A 20,694-nucleotide genomic window follows, 5' to 3' on the forward strand; every position below is an offset into this window, starting at 1 on the left:
CCATAGATGAGGCTCAACATGTTCTGAATGAAGAAAAGTTACCTTTTTTTTATTGGTTTGGAAAGTTCTGTCCATTCACAAGTCTATGACAGAATCTTAGGGCCACATTGTGGGAAATACAAAAAAAACACATTTTGAGAATAAAGTCACGATATTACAGGAATAAAGTAATAGAGAATAAAAATCGCAGTATTTCAAGAAATAAAGTTGTATTGCAAGAATAAAGCTGTTTTTTTACAAGAAAAAAAAGATTACACTATTATGAGAATAAAATTGTAATTTCAGGTTGTGTGTAAAAAAGAAAATATCAAAAGCTTTAAAATGATTTACACTGAGCCTCCTGAGTTGTACTGTAACTGATTAATATCCAAACATTAGGAGATTCAGAATCCTCGGCATCATCATCATCATCACCATGAAAGATTGTGAAGGAATTGTGAAGCTCACTGTCCTTTCACATTTGTTGTAATATTCCTAGAAATGATGACTTTATTCTCATAATAATGACTTTTTTTTCTTAATTCATGTTCCAAATTCTGACTTTATTCTCGAAATGTCTTTTTTCCCCCACATAACTGCCCTAATTCTCTGTTGTGACATCCAAATTCTGGTTGTGCTGCAACTAAAAACGATCCTCCCGTGACAAAAGCTCGACTTCATATGGCTGCTAGTTGCGAGTTAAAGACAAAATAAAAGGGCTTTAACGAGTAGCCAGCGTAGCCACCATGTCTGGAGTGGAACTGAATACTTTCGGTTCCGTCATTCTTCTTTGGCCACAACGAGCTTTACAAGGATTACACATCTGACAGCTATGGCATTGAACGTTTTTCATGTGCAAACAGTGACTTAGTTCCACATCCAGACTTTCTGTGGGAGCTGCATCTGTGGAAATCTGACAAAAATAAGTCTAATATTACATTTATTTAATTATGAGCTCAGCTTTGGTCTACACCAACTATCTGGCTTGTTAGCTAGTCACTAACTTGTGCTGTTTTCAGTACTGGGCATGTAGTGTGCAGAGGGTTTATCAGAGCTTGTTTGCTAAAACCAGCTGCTGTTGGTAGAAACTCAGACTGAATCCAAACAGTGAAGTGTGGGGCAAGCAGCTGAAACAGCTAAAAGGTATGTCAATAGGAGTGACTCCAGCTTTTTAGCCATTGTTAAAGGGATATTTCAACATTTTGGCAAATTCGCCCATTGCCATAATCTCCTATAGTTATAGCAGTAGGTTCGTTACCTTTAATTGTCGGTGCTAGCTATTTTTCGATCGGCGGGGCATAGATACAAGCTGCTCAGCGAACACAATGGAGGCATATGGTTTTTCCATGGTTATTCCCCATCAAACTCATCAAATACACAATCCAACAACTCCAAAACGCTCTAGTGGACAAGTTGTGACCTGCAAATTCACCACGCTATGAGATAATAACAGAACGTTACAAGACAGAGACAATTCTGAAACAGAAATGTTTGTAAGATGTTTTGACCCCAGGAAGAATAGCTGCTGTCTTGTACAGCAGCTAATGGGGATCTAATAAAACAATAAAACAGAGTTGTTTTCGAGGTAAAAGCAAAAGTAGTTCGCAGTATTTGCTATGTGTCGTAATGTTATATAATTATACATTGTTATTTCGTAGTGTCGTGAATGTGCATGTCTCAGCTTGCCCACAAGAGCGTTCTGGAGTTGTTGGATAGGGGAAACCCGGAAATACCATATACCTCCATAGCGTTAGCTGAGCAGCTTGTATCTCTGCCCCGCCGAACAGCTTGCACTGACAATTAAAGGTAACAAACCCACTGCTATGACTATAGGGATTATGGCAATGGGCGAATTTGCCAAAATGTTGAAATATCCCTTTAACCTAAAAATATCAATAGTGCAGCTTCAAACAAAACGTCTGTCAAGTCACAAATTTCTCGTGATGCAAACTGTATTTCTGTTATCCAGTTTCCTCCTGGGTTTTTGTATCGTATTTTTGTATTTTTAAAGTTTGAAAATTTCAAACATAAATACATTTCCATTTTTTTTTTTTTTTTTATTTAAAAAACTGAAAACACTGAGCCATGAAAATACTAACTATGTATGTTAAACTGCGCAAGAGAACGGTGCCAGAGCACGCAGGTGGAGGCGCTGCTGCCTGACCTTCGAGTAACCGATTGCTTTTGTTAATTGGAGTTCCAGTGTGACGCCCATGTAGCCTTCAGAGTATCAGCTCAGCTTTGCACACAGTTTGTAGTGCAGTGAATTTTTTTTAAGACTTGTTTTCTATTTTCTTAACATCTATGCCTCCGACTCTCAAGTTTTGTGTTCATTGGTGATCATTTGTGGTGGTGGACATTGTTTGAATTCCATGAATTCTGAGTGCAGTATTTCAACTGTGTGTGTGTGTGTGTGTGTGTGTATGAGTGTGTGCATGCGTGCGTGATTGTGCGCGTGCATGTGCGTGAACATGTTCATTTCTTTGCTGTGATTTGCAGTTTTAGTTTCATGTTGGATCTGTGGAAGATACACTGTATCTGACAACTTCACAGTGATGGTGGTCATGCTGATTTTGCCCAAATGGAAATATGACATATTTTATTATAAATAAAACATGTATTTGCATACAAGTTCTAATAAATTCAATAAATATCTTTTGATATTAAACTTTGGCTTTTTTCAATATTTGTTCTCTGCATATTGATAATGTCTCTGACCGTCTTACCAACGATGAATTCAGGTTCATTTTAGCAATTTATAACATTTAATAACATGCATGTGTACAAATATTGAAATGGCCAAAAGGGAATTTATTATATAATGTTAGTATAATATTAGGACTATGCACATACAGTATGTACCAACATGAGAGGCATATCAAAAAATTTCACAAAGCTCTTTCATTTTTATCAGCTTTTTAGTTGCTTAAATTTAGGTTTCATTTTTTGTTTGAAATGCTCCAAATGCACATTTTCATACCACCAAGTATTTGGTTCAAGACCTATACAATCTTATAGCCTATCTAAGTTATTTATTTACATCACCCAGGTGGTATACTGTATTTGAAACTGGATTCATCAGACAGCCGTGTTAAGCTTGCTTCAATGGTTCTGACTTGAAACAATATGCAAAAGCCAAGAAATTGCACATAACAGAGCTTTGTTTTCTCGACAATTGGATGAAAATCCTCTGCAGAAACTGGTACCGATTCGCAGACTGATGGGAGGAGCAAAGCATTTAATGAACTTTCTTAATCTTGGACACCAGTGCTTCTCGGTCAGTATTTTACAACTTTGGACAGGCCTTGCACAAAAGAGAATGTACAGTATGCTCTCTTTCAACAAAACCTTTCACAATCAATACATTTTTAATTGGTAACTAGTAATGCATTGACACCTAATTTAGCTGTCTCTTTGTCCACTATAATATATTCCCATATACCAGAACGTTGTGGTATCTTCCAGCAGAGGGCGCTCTAACCCTGCACTGACATGTGGCCATGCTCTGCTGACTGAGCAGAGAACCAAGCAGTTAGTTTGGAAAAATGGAGTCAGAAGCAGCTCAGACAAGTAAAGCAACATCAGCAGTCATTTGTATCATGTGTCATTCAAACTTGATTTAGTCGTCCTGATCACAGGCCGAAGCAGGAAACCAATAAACCACATTCAGCAGGGGACTGGACAGAACCACTGCTGATGTTTCTGGTTTTGGAAGTTAACAACCAAATGATGCAAAATTCATACACACACTAACACAAATCAAGTAGAAACTGACCACAAACTACTAACTAAGACAAACAAAATGACTGCTGAGGGATCAAAACAACCACAAAGATACACAAAATGACAACAAACAATGGGGCTGTGTTTGTAATTGTTTTGTGTTTCTTCCATTTTCAGTGTCTTGTTCTTGAAGGCCTGGCTATGGATAGTTTCAAATAGCAGCTTTTTTTTTTTTTTTTGCATGGTTTCACATAAGAACAACTTAATTTGTTTGGAATTTCTCAATCCAAGAGAATAAATGCTGTAATTGACTATGAACAGTTTATTATTGGCAAGAATCAGAGCCTATGGTAATAAACTGTTCATTCTTATTCTGAGTTTAACTTTTCCCTGATCTTGGGGCGGTGTTTAGCTCAGTTGGTAGAGCACCTGCCCCAGTGAGGCTATAATCCTCACTGCAGGTGGCCCCGGTTCGAATCCCGCGTCGAGCGGCCCTTTCCTGCGTATAATTCACCCTCTCTCTGCCTCCCATTTCCTGAGTCTCTCTCAACTGTCCTGTCCATTAAAGGCGAAAAAGCCCCTCAAAAATACTTAAAATTGATCTTACAATTGAACTGTTGAACATGATTTGACATGAGCTCAGATAATCAATCAACAATCTAACCATCAATCAATCAGTCAATTCAAACCTGTCAGCTGTGTGGATATTTTTAAGCAAACTGAGCCACATGAAGCAAGCAGCACAGCTAAAGTATAACAGAAGGAATAGTTGTGTAGTTGTAATATTTCATTATCCTATTTTGGGGTTTGTTCACAGCTTTGAAATGATCTGCTTTTTATGGAACAAGTGCCTGTGCCTCTATAAGTTTTAGTTAGATGTGGATGTGTCTGTCTGTCAGTTTGTTGTTTCTTTATTTTATTTTCCGCTGATAACTTTTTTTTTTCTGGATCCCTGTGATGAAATGACTAAGAATGTTCAATACATTGTTGTTTTTCATATATAAACTAGATGAATGTCAACACACAGCGTTTGGCACCATCACGCTGACACCTCCCTGTGCCTGAGATGTTTCAGTTACAACTCATCATCTCCCATTTGATTTTTTTTGTTCATGTGTTGTAGCACTGTGTGTGGTGAGACGGTTTACTTCAGGAGACTGTGTGACCAACAGCAAGAAGGACAAGACACGTCTGCAGTCTTTGACTGTATTACGTTGCAGCTATTGTTGTATCTTTCCATTTTTATTACTGAAGAAACGTCTGTTCTATTTTAATATGTTGGCTATGTTGCACATTCCACAGACCCTGTTTGGCATGTATGACGGTGGCCTCAAATAAATCAGCTGCTACATCTGTTTGGCCTGATGTGCTGAGTCGTGCTCACTGATGCTGCTCTGCACTGATGATTATCTTCACTGTGTCTTGTATAATGCGACGTGTGCTGGGATTTCAAATGTATTCATAGCTGGTGAACATCATGAAAAGGGCTTCGCAAGGCATTAGCATCTGCTAAATGTCACAAACAGCCACACACACGCAAGAACACACATAAGTCTGTTTTCTTTTACTCCTGTAGCTGTAGCTAAGACTTCGATGTGATACAAGTCTATGCAAACAAAATATTGTGTTGATTTTTGAAGTGAAAAGAAGTAAATATAAGTTAACTGCTCATATCACAGCTCACAAAAGCTTTTTTTTTTTTTTGTCTATTCTTGGTTCATGCAGATCACTTTGGATATTTTAGGCTCCTGACACAACATTTACCCACACCTGTCCCACATCTCCCTGTTCTAGGTGAGATCACACCTGATGCAGCTGCTTCATACTGAACCAGATGAAATATTCCTCTCCACTAATAGTTGTAGCTATTCTGGTTTCACTGGGCTGGTACACTGGAGCAAATCACAGGCCTGGGACATGTTCTTGTATATTCATTCCTAAATTTAGTATCACTAGTCAACACAAGCTGCAAGTCTGTTGACACCTCACCGCCTTCCCACTGGGGTCAATCTATCGTCATGGTACCCCCCCCCCCCCCCCTCAATTTGTCGTGGCAACCTCTGAGCCACAGGCCAGAGCCACAGCTGAGACCAATTCATTAATTAGGGACTGCTCTGATATCTCTGCAGTTAATCTATTTCACTGATATTTTTGAGCCATCTCCCATACATTTATATGAAACACAACCACACACACTTGTAACTTTTTGTGAGTTAGGAAATTACAGTTTTTCTCAGTCACTTTGGTACATTTCTTGAATCATCCTCAACATTTGCAAAACAGTAAGAGCATTTCTTAGAACAATTTGTACAAATAGCAAAACACCATGGATTACCTGCAAAAGCCAGTCTCTTGCTCAAAATTCTTAGTTCCTCTCTCAAAAGTAAATATCTGTGTCAGTGAACATGTCAGTGCCACCAGAATGACAAGTCCTTGTGTCCTTGTGTCATTGTGTATGGATAAGACAGTAATTTTAGTCAAGTTGTCAATATAACAGTGTACTCTGGAGGGATGTTCTGATGTAAACTATGGCTAAAGTTTTGATGACAATTATTACACACCTTAGTGTATGTGGGAGATTCATTGCAAGAGACTTAACTGGACAAGATTCACATTTACGCTTTTACTGTTTGTACTGTGCATAGCACAAAAGAAAAAACAAAAAAACACAAGTAGAAATGTGAACGTAGGACAGTCTCCTTAGGGAAAACTGTACATGCAGCGCTGTAGTCCAATTCCTTGTCCTTCCATTGTCAGACATTGTAACATTGTGTTGTGCTCCTGCTATATAGCTACTGCATACTTGCCAGTTGATGGTTCATGAGATGCACCTTTGAGCTATTTCAGAACACATTTCCCTTTGTTACAGAAAGTCAAGATTCACCTGGGAGCAATTTTCCAATTCAGGACAGATTTAGAAAAAAAGTTAAAAAGTCTAATGGAAATGTATAGACATATGCTTGACATATTTGTTCAACCATTTTGCATGTAAAGACTTATGCGATGAACTAATGCTTAAATGTTGTGGGGGGTGAGACTATTCAACAGAGACCCATAATAGCTACATTTTGATCAACATGACATACGAAACAGCATAAAACTGTACATAATCATTTGCCTAGAATCATAGATGTACCAGGAGAGATCCTGTCATGACACCCCAGCAGTGCCCAACGTGGCACTCAACATTTCTTAGGAATATTTTTCATTTACCACATCGACTTTCTTTCCTGTCACTTTAACACCGGACCACTCTGGTGAGTTTGTCTTTTTCAAATGAAAAAAAAAAACACATAGAAAAGGAAAAAGCATCCCACAGCGCAATACTGACACTGGTATGATTTAAGCAACACAGCAACCAATGGAATTAATAATTGATATGTTAGATTTACAGTGTAAGTGGTGTCATGGTAGTGAGTAGCAGCCTCCATAATTCTGCTTGGGGCCCATAAAGGCTTGGGCTGACTGGGGGTTTAGTGGGGCTGTTGTGGAAAGAGGAGTCAGGGTTTGAAAAACACAACAACCTCCACAACCACATAAACCCTGGGTCCAGTGCAGTTTCCTATAGGGACAGCATCAGTGTGCCTGTTACATGGGTTACATGCTGTCATTCCAACATACCACCATTTAGACATTCCACCATTCCGAAATACCGCTATTCCGACATGCCATCGTCCCACCATTGTCGGAAAGGCAGGATATTTAAAAAAAGAAGAAAAAAAAACCTCGACCATAGGAGGCAAAAATTGACAGAATGATGGGACGTTTGATAGAAAATTAAGTGTTGCCATTTAGACAATTAGAGGCCTATGTCGGACTGGTGGGATGTCGGAATGGCGGTTGCCCCCCCAAGTTACAAACAAGCAGTACACCGAAGCTACAGAGGTAATGATTAACACTTGGACAAACTGCATTCTGGGAAATCTAAAACTATGCAATACAGGAAGTAAATGTATAATGGAAGCATATATTCATATTATACACACATACTGTACACAGTTGCGATCACTTAGGCTACTTTATATCCAGGTCCATATTAACTGTGCTACTTTCTCTATGAGAAACACCAAATTGGACTCATCCACATACAAAGACACTGCTGTAGATCTCAGTCTTTGATGAGAAACATCAGTTAGTGATAATGGCTGAGTCTTTATTATGTCATGCTGGTAGCAGGGGTTCTCATGAGCTAATGTCTTACACACACATACACATCTGGTAAAGATCTCCACATCCCACTCACAGACTTCCTCCTGTGTGTGTGATTGAAGCTCAGGCTGTAAATCATATTCTGTGTCAGCGAGCATGAATGGAAATTACATCCATAGCAAGTTATATATTGAGTGGTCGTCTGGATGTTATAGAACTATAAGTGTTGCTTTTGAGCTGAAAGTTTCCATTTTAAGTTTTCCTTTTTTTATGTAATTAAAAAGAAAAGTATTTTAGTAGTTCTGTTTATTTTAGTTCTTGGTCATGCAGTCACACACAAACAACCATGACAATCTCCGAGGTTAAATATGAAAGTACAGCACCTTAAGTCAAATATAATTACTGTTCTGCTTATTTTCCTCTACATGTGCTGAGGCAGCCTTTACAAAGAGCCATTTTCAGTCTCTTGGTGGAAACTGTTGAACCTACAGCTTCAAAGATAGAGATCATCTGCAGAGGCGGGCGCTGCTGGAGCCGAGGAAATGACCTGTGACAGGCGTTCAGGACTACGGTGAGTTGGTCCGATGCGCGAGGAAACACTACCTGCCGTTTCTATGAATGAAGCCATGGTTGTTCACACACAGGCTGATCTTTGTGAGATGTCTCCTCCAGTTCTCCACTGGTCCACGTTACAGAGCCTTAAACAATGCAATCTGGAAAGAGAGTTGAGAACTGCTTTCCTCGGTTGCAGAGCCCTTTAAAACAGGAAACGGTTGCTGGAATATAGATTATGACATATAAATTCCATTAGTTACAAAGTGTTTTCTTCTCCAGTCTCTGCGCTTCAACACATTCACTTCAAATAGAATACTATAGACCTATTAAAGAGCCAAGTCTCAGCTCGGATTTGAGTAAGATTACGTCAGCGCTGAAAGAACTGTGTGGGAGATGTTGCCCTTGTAACACATAGATCTCAAACACCTCATTCAATGTCTCTTGCAGCTGTGTATTGTGAGTTAGGTCATGCATATCAAAGTTCACATGTGTTGAGCTAATTGAAGAGATTGAGTTGTCTGTTAATATGAGAAGTGACCATACATGTCAAAAAGATAAAATTGAATTGACTCGAATCCATGAAAGATATATCAAAATCAAAATATGAGTAGCCTACAAAACATCCTCTGACTTGGCTCTCAGGGTTTTTATGTAATTATTTATGAAACTAAAAACATTAGGAGGAGAGAGAGTTTGGGGTGATGTACAGAAAAAGGCCTGGTCTGGCATGGACTCAGCCAACAGTGTGCCCCCTCAGCAGGGGCGTGTCAACAGGTGGGCTGGGGTGGGCATTGCCCTCCCAGAGGAATCATCTGCCCATCCAATAAGAAAAACTCCACCTAATAGCTCTTTTTCTGAGCATTCACAGTTGTGCATTCTATTCTGTTGTAGCCAAATTTTGCTGACAAGTTTTCCTCTCTAGTTCATCATACAAATGCTCATCATAAAATCTAAATCTTTTTTTTTTTTTTTTTTCACGGGGTAATGGCCCAGGATCTCTCTTCAAAAATTGGATGCTGTAATTGCATTCCCTTTGTTGCCCCCCTCCAATTTTTGTTATTGCCCACCCAAATAGCTAAATGCCCACCCAAAGCCAACATCCTGGTACTGTAACACCATAGTACTCAGTCATATTTTTCTGACTTGTCCAACCAAATTATGTTTTGATCCTTAGACAATCTGTCATTTGTCTTGGTCTTCACAAAAGACCATCAGGACTGTGAAGAAAAAAACATCAACACACTAATGTCCTCACACTGCAATGTTCGCCATGTTCTCCACTTAACATTAGTATGTTAGCAGACAGCACGGCTCCAGTTTTGACAATTTTGTTTGTTTTGTTCAGAAATGGCCGTTTGTCCTGTTTGTCGCGCCTCCTTCTACGAGTTTCCACAAGTTGCCGCACGAGTTTACCCGAGTAAGGAAAACGAATTTGATTGGTCGTTATCGAGCGGGCGGGATATTCAATGTTTGGGGCAAGACCGAGCTCGGTGTGTATGTGTGTCTCAGACGTTTGATTGACGGATGATGGATCCAATATCACTGGCTGATGAATCATAAGCAACGTGACGCATAATCCGTGCGCCTGCATTATCCAATGCGAAAAAAACAACAACCTCACTTTCATCCCGGATTTACTCGAAAATAGAATTTTGCACAAAGTTTGGGCTACATCGTTTGATAGATGAGTTATTACACTAATTTTATGACCCAGAGTGGAATCAAATTCATTTTTCTTTTCTGTACACCTTTAATGGATGGAGGGTGTTCACTCTTTATTTCTTTGTGCCACTGATGAAAAAGATGTGGTCCAGTTGAATGTGTTTGTGTTGTGTTGCTCAGCAGAGGGCAGGCTTGTCTCAGATTTCACTGAAGCACCAACACAAATTCAATATGTTTGTTTTCTTGTGTTTTTTCCCCCCCATAAATCTCATCCTGTATGAATGGTTAACAGAGCTATTTACTTCTGATGTATTTTATTGGTTTAAACATTGCTTGGGTATAGTATAGTGAGTCTCATGATGTGATTCACTTCAGCCCTCTGTGTATTGTTAGCACTGTATAGGGGAAAGACAAATTAGCAGACTGATGACAAGCGGGGAGAATGATTAATACCGTCTGACACATCCATCCATCTATCCATCTTCCTCTCCTGCCCTCCCTCCCATTACCACCTCAGCATGGTGACATGGAAAGGCATTGTAGGTTGCAACCATCCTTTTCCCCCCCTCAGTGATATCATATTAACCCTTTCTCCTTGTCCTCCGGGTCTGCAGTTTCCAGACCGTGGCCGGAGAGCAGTGCTGCATGGAGAACCTCTGTTAGATACACAAGAACCAATCTCAAAGTAGCCTAAATAGTGGGTGGTCTGAGGAGCCTCCCTGCTGACTTCATTTACACTGCAGCGCAGGAATGTGACTGTCCTTCTTCATCCAGGGGGAGAGATTCAGCCACTCAATCCAGCAGGACACTGTAACCCCCCCATGTCTTTTAAATTAAACATTTACTTGGCTGTATTTTTGATTTCATCAGTGAGGAAATGTACAGGTTTAATGCTCACCACAAATATGACAATATTCTGCTACTATGTGATAACTTAAAAATTAAAAGGATGTGGTGTAATACTGTGGTGTCCCAGATTTAATATTCGAGTACACTGCTAAGATTCTACTGCAGGTGTACCTACCTTCCACAACCCCACAATGAAACACCCAAACTAATCCTTTCATTTAGATCTACACTACACACTACACTATAAATTACAATGCACAGCAAAGATGAAGGATTTGAATTCCTCCCTAAGGCTGTTCAGGTAAGTTTTTGTTGAAAGTGTTGATGTTGTGATTCCACTTCAATCAGTTGTCTTCAGTGTAAATGGGCTTCTAATATTCTGACTACAGTCCAGATTCAATCATTTAGGGTTGTCAAATCTTTAAAGGGATGGTTCAACATTTTGGCAAATTAGCCCATTGCCATAATCACTATTAGGAGTAGGTTCGTTACCTTTAATTGTCAGTGCAAGCTATTTTTTAGAACTGCGGAGTAGAGCCGTGAGCTGTTCAGAGCTACGCTACAGAGGCTAATGGGATTTCTTGGTTTCCCACATCAAACTCATCAAATATACAGGTGGAGAATGAAATTCATTTTGTGTTTTATTGTCCTTTTTATGACTCTATAAGACAAAAATTGTTTAGTAAAGTAGATCCAAATAACGAATTTGTGTGGTTAGACGATGCTGAGAAGCTAAAACTTCTTTTTCATTTGAATATTTTTGCATTTTCTTTATTTCTTGAAAAGGCTTGGGCAATGAGACGAAGAGCGATAGTTGAGTACTGAAAGTGATCTTAAGTTGTTTATTTATGTCACACCTGTGTGGCAGGTAACACCAACAGGAAGGACTGTCTAGTCTTTGTTTTTGTATTTGTTATTGTGTCTTGTAATCTCATATGGGATGGTCCACAGTGGTGGCATTACACGAAAATAAAAACAGCTGATACGCGTTCCCAACAGGATCAACGAGTTTTTCGGCAAGCAGTCTCTGCATAGTGAGTGATTTCAGACACAGCCATAACATTGTTGAAACGGGAAGTATAAAGTCATTTTACAGCATAATAATGAGCTATGGTCTACAGTACCATTGTAAAGCATGTATTATAGCCTATGCACTCACTATCAGCATAGTTCTACATTCAACATAGTAATTACCTACCAATTTTACCCATCGAAGTTGCTGTACAAGTATTTGGTAGTGATGACAATTTCCTGTTTGTTCCAAAGACTGCAAATTTGAAATGATGAAAACAATCAGGTTGTGTAGAGCTAGGAAGAAGTGATCTCATCAGACCTGTCTGAAACACTCACCAGACACCCGACCGGCTTATGAAGCATCATTTGCCAAAGAGGAAAAATATTAGATGACAAGGAGAAAATATGGTAGTTTTTGTATGACAATTTGGATTCCTAAAAAAAAACATGTTCATACATATGTACATATTTTGTCCATATTGATGTCCTGACCCACACAGAAAGAAAATCAGTCTGTGATCCCCAAGAAAAACCACAGTGGCATAGAGACCAGCCTTATCCTGGGACCAGCAGTAATGATTAATGGACCTAGTATAAAATGTATATCAATACATTTGATCTGCAGTGAAAGTTTTGCTACTGCCTCGTAGAAAAGTTGTATTATTGGCTTTTTTGGGAGAGAAGTTTTATATTTTAGAGGCTACCTATATAGAGTTTTACTATCTAATCCCCCCTGGTCTCAGAGATATACTGAACTACACTCATTTCTTATGCTTGTCTTAGATCACCCCGCGCCGCACAATTACTCATTGTTATTGCTTTTTATGAGCCTTTGAAAAGACACAGCACCCTGTGAGTTCTCTGGTCTATTTTATTTCTTAGGGCAGCAACTGTTTTACAACTCAATAGAAATAGTAAATGGCGTTCAGGTGTTACTGCTGGGGCTCTCAGTGTCTGGACCTGCTGTGTGGAAGAGTTATATACCTGCTGCTTCCTCACACCCTGCACCTTCATATTGTCAATGGACAAATGGATAAGTGAGTCACTCCCAGCTCACACTTATCTCTCAATTACAGAATTAGTTACAGTGAAAGTAACAGAAGCTGATTTACCATGTTTACGTATCACCCCGTCAACACTCCTCCACATGGGGCCCATGCTGAGACAGAGGCTTTCAGAGGCTCTGTATTTATTTAGGTTTGCCTTGTGTTTCCATGACTTCTTTCCCTTGTGGCCATGGCTCAGTGTGGTACAGCATCGCTCTACCACTACACAATTTCCTGTTTGGGCCACCCCTGATAAAACAAATGTCTATTGCCTGCAGTGAGTTAAAAAGCCAGTCTGTGATCTCTTCAAGATGGAGGCATGTGGCTGGTGAACACATGGTGGAGAGTTAGGCCAGGGTCACTTGTGAGGTTCAACCTCAGTGGATAGGGAGAAGCTGTGACAGCTCAGGGCTTGGGGGGGTCACATGGCACCCCAGGTTATGTGATGCACAAGTTTGTGTAGACTCGATCATATTGTGCAACACTGTGTGATGGTGAAGAGACGAGTTTCAGAGATGGAGGCTGGTTAGAGATGACTGAAGACATCTCACCTCTGGAGATTTGGGATGATAAAGCAGCTGTCTGAGGAAGCTGGTTGGAGGCCATTTTTCATTTATAACAAGGAACCTTCTCAACAGAGTTGGTGCAGATCACTTACAACTTCCAGTATTTGTTAGTAATTCCATACATACATACATTTGCAAAGGCTCTGTGATCATCAGGACTGTATGAATTTGGAAAATATCAACTTTTATGTTGCTAACAAATTTCTTTATATCAGGAAACAGATGAACTCAAAGATGAGATAAGTTTAGGGAATATGGGAAATAATGGGAATAAGTCTTAGAGAAAACTAATGTTCCTGACTCAAATTAGACAAATACAAAGGGTAAAGATGGACTGGAGATATGGACTACATCTGAGCTGGTAGGAATGGAACTATAAGTGAAGCTTTCCACAAATGTGCTAAATGAGCACCAAACTTACACTCTAACCACCTCATCAGTATAAACACAAACTCTCCTTCCATATGGGCACAAAAATGTTTGTTTGGTGCCAGGGAGTCACAGACACAGACTGGAAAATTTCATAAAAGCTGCTTCTGGCCTTGTTTCTGCCTGAAAACAGAACTCAGAAACACTCTGCTCCACAGTCATGCTCTTAAACCTGTAGTGTGCAGGTGGTTCTCTGGCAATGCTGTTCCTCCAAAGTCTAACTCTGGATGCACTCATGAAAGTATCTACTTGAAAAATCGAGGCAACTTCTTGCATTATTTGTTTCTCAAGTGAGATAAATATTTGTTTAAACTACTCATTTGTTTTTGCACATGAGGAAAAGTAAGATGAACTTAGTTTGTTGTCTAGATTCAACAAAGTTAGTCTTTGTATGAATTACTTTATTTTTTCTATGTTATAAATTAATGAGAAATGAAATGAACACCCACACTCACAATTACACACACTAACCTAGTGTCCATGTTTTTGGCCTGACATGCAGAAGCAGGGAGAGCACGAAAACTCCAGGTAGTGTTGTGTTTAGAATGTTGAATGGAAAAAAGTAAAGATAATGTTTTTTTTTTTGTTTTTTTTTGAGATTATGAACATGATTATTATTATTCTTGTCGACAAAAAAATCCTGTGTTTCAATAGCAAACACAAATTGATTTGAAACTGGACTTATTTGTGTAAACATACAAACTTGAAATGTTATTGTTAATATCACAAATACAAATTATACGTTAAATCTACTTCACCTCAGATTCACTTTTTACAGTGCATGGTTTTGCATCCCATCTGTTTTAAGGTTGTCTGTCTGGTCTGGTCTTGGTGGAGGGAGAATCCTTTCTGGCACTGGGGGCCTCTCTCATTGGGGTTGTGTTTTCCTTGTCAGCAGCTTCAGAGCTGCTGTCGTGTCAGGTGAAGAGTTTCCCCCTGTCTGTGACGTTTATGGAGGAAAAACAAAAAAACCCTTATCAAAGAAGAAAACTCCAACATGGTTCTCATTATCACTCCCACACCTTCTGAAACCGAACCTTCAATTTACGAGCCCGGCTCGGAGCCGGGTGCACTGCTGCACACATGTTTCTGTTTTGTGAAATGAACGCCTAATGCACTGAATGTAGAGGGATGTAAATCATGTTCGGTGGCTTAAGTCAAATCATTTGGAAGTGGCCCCACTAACTGTGGCCTTCCAGTGTTTAAAGGGATAGTTCAAAATTTGGGCAAATTTGGCCATTGCCGTAATCCCTCTTAGGGGTATAGGTTAATTAGCGTTAATTGTTGGTACATCCGTGGGGCAGATGGTACATAATAGCAGTCACCTGTCCCTCATCGAACTCATAAAATACACAATCCAACAACTCCAAAACACTCTCCTGGGGAAGTTGTGACCTGCACATTCACCACACTATGAAATAATCATGTATAATATGTGACATTAAGCAAATACTCGGAACTACTTTTGCTTTTGAAATCACTCTGCCCAGCAGTCGTGTCTGGAATGTTAATGCATTTGCCTTGAAAACAACTCTGTCTCGTAATGTTACATCATAGCGTGGTGAATGTGCAGGTCACAACTTCTCCATGAGAGCGTTTTGGAGTTGCTGGATTGTGTATTTGATGAGTTTGATGAGGGACAGGAGACTACAGTATGTACCGTTACCTGAGCAGCTCTCAAAACAACATACACCGACAATTAAAGGTCGTGAACCTACCCCTATGACTATAGGGATTATGGCAATGGCCGAATTTGCCAAAATGTTGAACTATCGCTTTAATACTCGGTATGCGTTTAATCTATTTTAAGAAATAAAGAGAGGGTCTTCACTGAAGCAGGAAAATGAGTCACAAATTCACTAATAGGAATTTAGGATGTTAAATAGTGAATCCCAACATCTAACATTAGTAAAGTAGCAACATTTATAAGACGCATGGTAAAAACGGTACATTCATTCCCACTTTTCTATATTTTAAAACCACCATTGACAAACTAAATTATTAATGTGGACAAACACTGTTGGTAACAGTTTCAGAAGAGCAGACCATAATATTAATGTGTTCCTCACACTCATAAGTGTATAGAGAAGTAGGGCTCCTCTACATCCTGGTTTATTGGAGAGGTAAATTAAAGATGGAACCTGGCACTAGCATCGCTTGCTGCTAATGGCTATAGGGCTACAGTACAGTATGTATGTATACTGAATTGAATTATAATGGTAAATGGCTACATATATCTCCCTTATCATTCTCCTACTTTACACTCAACCTCATAATTTCTGGATGCTGGGAACACATTAATGTTTCAGACAACTTAGGTTCTCTTGCTATCCATCTACCACATCCATAACACACAGTCAGTATAGCTACTGTTATTACTGTGCACTCATCAGCAGACCATATACACACTGCCTTATCATATCAGTGCCTGCACATACTCAGAGCTGTAAAAAGCAGTTGCAATGGACAGACAACCTGTGTGGATGTATGGACACAGGCAAACTGTCCAGATGTCCATGACACAATTCCATGGACAAAAAAAGTAGGCAGAAACTGACTTTGGTGGTCAAAGGTCAAAGGTCAAAGGTCAGTGTAGGAGACTTAATCTGTTCAGTTAGGTGAGGTAGTACATCAGGAAAAGAGGCACAGGAGGAGGAGCTAGTTCCACATGTTAGAGGTGTCTCTGAGGAGACGTGTCTTCAACAGGTTTTTAAAGGGACACTGTGTAACTTCTCCTGTTATCTATTCACGAAAAGTTACGTGCAGCAGCTGTCGTCCGTCTGCCGTCTGCCGAATTTCACGTGAATGCAGCATTAAAAATACGATTGAGTTGCTAGATGGGAGTAATTCCTACACAATGTACCTTTAAAGACAGACGAGGACACTCCTGCTCTTAGACTCCATCAGGGAACCAGAGGCCAGATCAGTCTGGACTGAGACTGTCTTGTGTGCAGGGATGGTGATGACAGACCACATTCATGGAGGAACAGTCACTGAGAAGGAGCGTGATGCTGAATGATGGAGTTCAAGTAGATGGCATAGACCCATCTGTCACCCTGAAGGCAGCATCATTGATTCAATCTGAGTCAGGCAGCCTGTGAGTAACCAGCGGAGGCCAATGAGCAGCAAAATAACATTTTTAAACTCTGTTCTCCTGAGAAGAACTGAACATCAGTCAAAGCACAGACCTGTGATTAGAGGAAGACCCTCTCTGCCTCCTGAGTCACAGCTGCCCCAGAATTAAAGGAAAATGTGCATCTGCCAACAAACCATGTAAGAGTCACTTGTGAGCAGACGGAAATCCACGGTCTTACTCACAACTGACTGTAAATCAGCTGATTGTTTCGGCTTTTCTCTGGACTACATGTTAACTAGCTGACACATAGTGTAATACCGGCAGCAGGTCTTTTATAGGCCTACTTCTGGAAACGGGAGACACAGTTTCTCCCCTATTCACTGACCACCCTGGATTATAACACAACCTCACTTATAAAGACAATGAATTGCATTAGTCATGCAATTTGTCATGATGTGGGGAGGAACTAACTGTTACATGGAAAGAAATGACAAGATTTTTCTTGAGAAGGAGACCACTGAACTTCATGAAAGGCTTCTTGACATAACGTCTCCTTGGAATTCTATCTGACATTTTTGTCAAAATTTAGTTATTCACATATTCCAGTTCTGAATAATAATAGGAGATGTTTTTTTCAAGTTTTATGCATTTTTGGTGATTTAATCTGGAAAACAAAAAGGTTCTATCTTCAAACTTAAACTCTATCTTGGTCTTTTAGGGTTCTAAACCTCTATATCTCAAATCTGGTCAGAATGCAGATAGAACCTTATAGCATGCGTTTTCTCAATTAAAAATAGCCATTTTAAAAACGGGTTTATTTCGGATACAAAGTGTGATCTCACTTGTGTCTTAGGATAGATTTATTTGTATGACCCTAAAGTACTTCCATGCCAAAGGGGACCTTTGCATCATGACTTGAAGTCAAAGGCCTATTTTTTGGGCTTAACCTCCCTACTAGTATACTTCCAAGGGGATGAAAGAAGGTTCTCCAGACAAAGGCTTGCAGACAGGCTACGTAATGGTAGAAGGTGAATGATAGAGTTAAAAGCTATGAATTAGAGAATGCTGCTTCACTTTCGTCACTCCGTCTCTAAATCATCTTCTTGGCAGTAACAGCCTCTCTGAAGATGCCTGGATGAGCCGTGGCCTTATAGCTGCAGCTTTAAGTAGCCATCCATTAGACGCAGCAGTGCTACTTAGCCAACTTTTACTTCTCGGTGTCACAGATAACTGTTTTTGAATCGTGCAGAGAGGACCAAAGGCTCCGTCTTTTCTCCGATGATATAAAGGACAGTGTTTGTGCGTTTCGAGCCCCTCCCCAGTGGCTTTGATCGCACACGTTCAAAGACCGGTGACACTACAAGCACCTGGATCTTCTTCGTGGTTTATAAGGTGTGACTGTGTGGCAGAAATGATAATAATAGTTATTATTTCCATTTACTGCAGTTTGAAAGGCGGGTGTCAGTGTGGAATCTGAACATGACCATTAGGGTGGAGGAGCAGCAGCAGCAGCGGTGGATGGGATTCTCAAGACAAGAAAAAAAAAAAGTGACCATCGGCTTTATTTACAATGCATTTCAAGTATCAAGGAGATTCCAGACTGCTTTTACTGGTTACTTCTTTAAATCTATTGCTATTTACATAAATTTTAAGACTATTCAAAGTCAAAATTTCTGTCTGAATCCTGTGAGAAAATTAATTTAGAGCTCCCCAACTGTCACAACACACCTGGAATATAAACCAGCAGCGTTATGTAATCAAAGCATTAGCAACATTATTACTTTTCTGCATTTAAATGCTGAAACCTTGCAACAAGTCCTCCTCAGTGGACACGCATCACCAACGTCGGCTGTCGACTAAGCTAAAATCTAAATCAAGTTAGATCAAGTTTCCAACTTTCCCTCCCCTTCTCCACAGCTGTGTGGTAGTTTTGTGAGTGAGGTCCATCTGCAGGCTTTTTACTGCTGTTGTAAAGTGGATGCAGCTTGTAACCAGTGTAGCTGTTTCACACAGGCATACAGTATTTCAATCATGGAGGAAGAGCATGTTCATGGAGACGTTTATTTCAGTAATTAAAACATCGTTGACAGTGACCTCCCCCCGAGTGAGATCACTTTATAGGGGTGAGACCTGTGAATTACAGGCATTCTTGAGATCCCCAGGGGAGCTTTAGACAGTGGTGGTGGAGAGGAGGAGCAGGACACAGCGGTGACAGCAGGAAGACAGAACAGTGAGGCTGCAGGATAACCAGGCTCAAAGACACTGGCCTCAATGTGAAGGAATTTACTTATTTACTTATGATTAGGAATGGGCAATATTTTACCGTTTGCGATAAGAATTTGTCATATCGCGTTAAAAGAATAGTTCACCCAAAATTAAAATTGCACTCATTATCTACTCACCCTCATGTGGACTAAGGGCTGGGAGAAGTTTCAGAGTTATCCATGGCTTCTCTGAGTTACAGGGGGTCTCGGTGTAGCAGTGCATGTCCATATGACGGTTGCAAATGGATACCAACTGTCTTCGTAACAAAAAGACACACCAAAAAACATCCAAATGCCTCCATGCTGCGCGTATGTATAGTCCGTCTTGTATAGTCTATATTTCAAGCTTGTTTGTAGCGGAAGCTCCTCTTCCCGGTTCGTCAAATTTGGACGAACCAGGGTCCATCCTATTCCCAGTTCGTCCAAATTTGACAAACCGGGAAGAGGAGCTTCGAGAAGCTTCCGCTACAAAACAAGCTTGAAATATAGACTTATTTAATTTTTTTCGGTACAATTTCGCATTTCGGGGCTTCAATACAAGACGGACATTACCTACGGGCAGCATGGAGGTATTTGGATGTTTTTTGGTGTGTCTTTTTGTTACGAAGACAGTTGGTATCCATTTGCAACCATTATATGGACATGCACTGCTACGCCGAGACCCCCTGTAACTCAGAGAAGCCACGGATAACTCTGAAACTACGGTGAGTGGATAATGAGTGAAATTTCAATTTTGGGTGAACTATCCCTTTAATAACGATAAATTCCAGTTGATGACTTTTTAAAATATATTTAAAAAAAAACTTTATTGTATTCAGATTTACTCCCGTTTGATGACGTTGTGTGCAACCACGCACTCGCAGCCCAGCTCACGTGACAGGCACCTGCGTGCAGACCTGGCTCACATGAAGAACAATAACAAACATGGCGGAAGGTGGAGCTGAGAGCGAGGAGCTTGTTGCTAAACGAGTCTTGCAGTACAGGTGAATTTGTATTTGTTATTGTCACTTTTATTGTTACCGGGATAAATGGCACAAATTATCTTGATACATTTTTTTGTCCATATCGCCCATCCCTACTTGTGATACTATATAAACCAGGGCTGGATGGCCCAGACTGGCCCACCACGATCAGTTGGACACCACCCATCAGTTCACCATTCCTTGCGTATAAATATACCTGTTACAAAGCTGAGTGCAGATGGCCCAGTGGACTCACTCTCCATAATCAATATAACACTTTTACTTGTATTTTGCTCACAGCCTCTTCAGCTACACACTGCTCACTCTGTCCATCAGAGTCATCCTGTCCCTCCTCGGCTTCCCTGTCCTGCTCCTAGTTACCATGGCCACCCTCTCCTCCTACCTGTTGTTGCTGCACAA

The 20,694-nt window shown here is 40.1% G+C and overlaps 1 protein-coding gene across 1 annotated transcript in view; it reads right to left on the bottom strand.

Annotated features, from left to right (window-relative positions):
• The window catches only part of imp4 (IMP U3 small nucleolar ribonucleoprotein 4), a 247,612-nt gene that overhangs the window by 55,010 nt on the left and 171,908 nt on the right, over positions 1-20,694 (bottom strand). The gene's annotated exons all lie outside the window — the stretch shown is intronic.

This window comes from Trachurus trachurus (genome assembly GCF_905171665.1).
Source record: "Trachurus trachurus genome assembly, chromosome: 9".
Classification (NCBI taxonomy): Eukaryota; Metazoa; Chordata; class Actinopteri; order Carangiformes; family Carangidae; genus Trachurus; species Trachurus trachurus.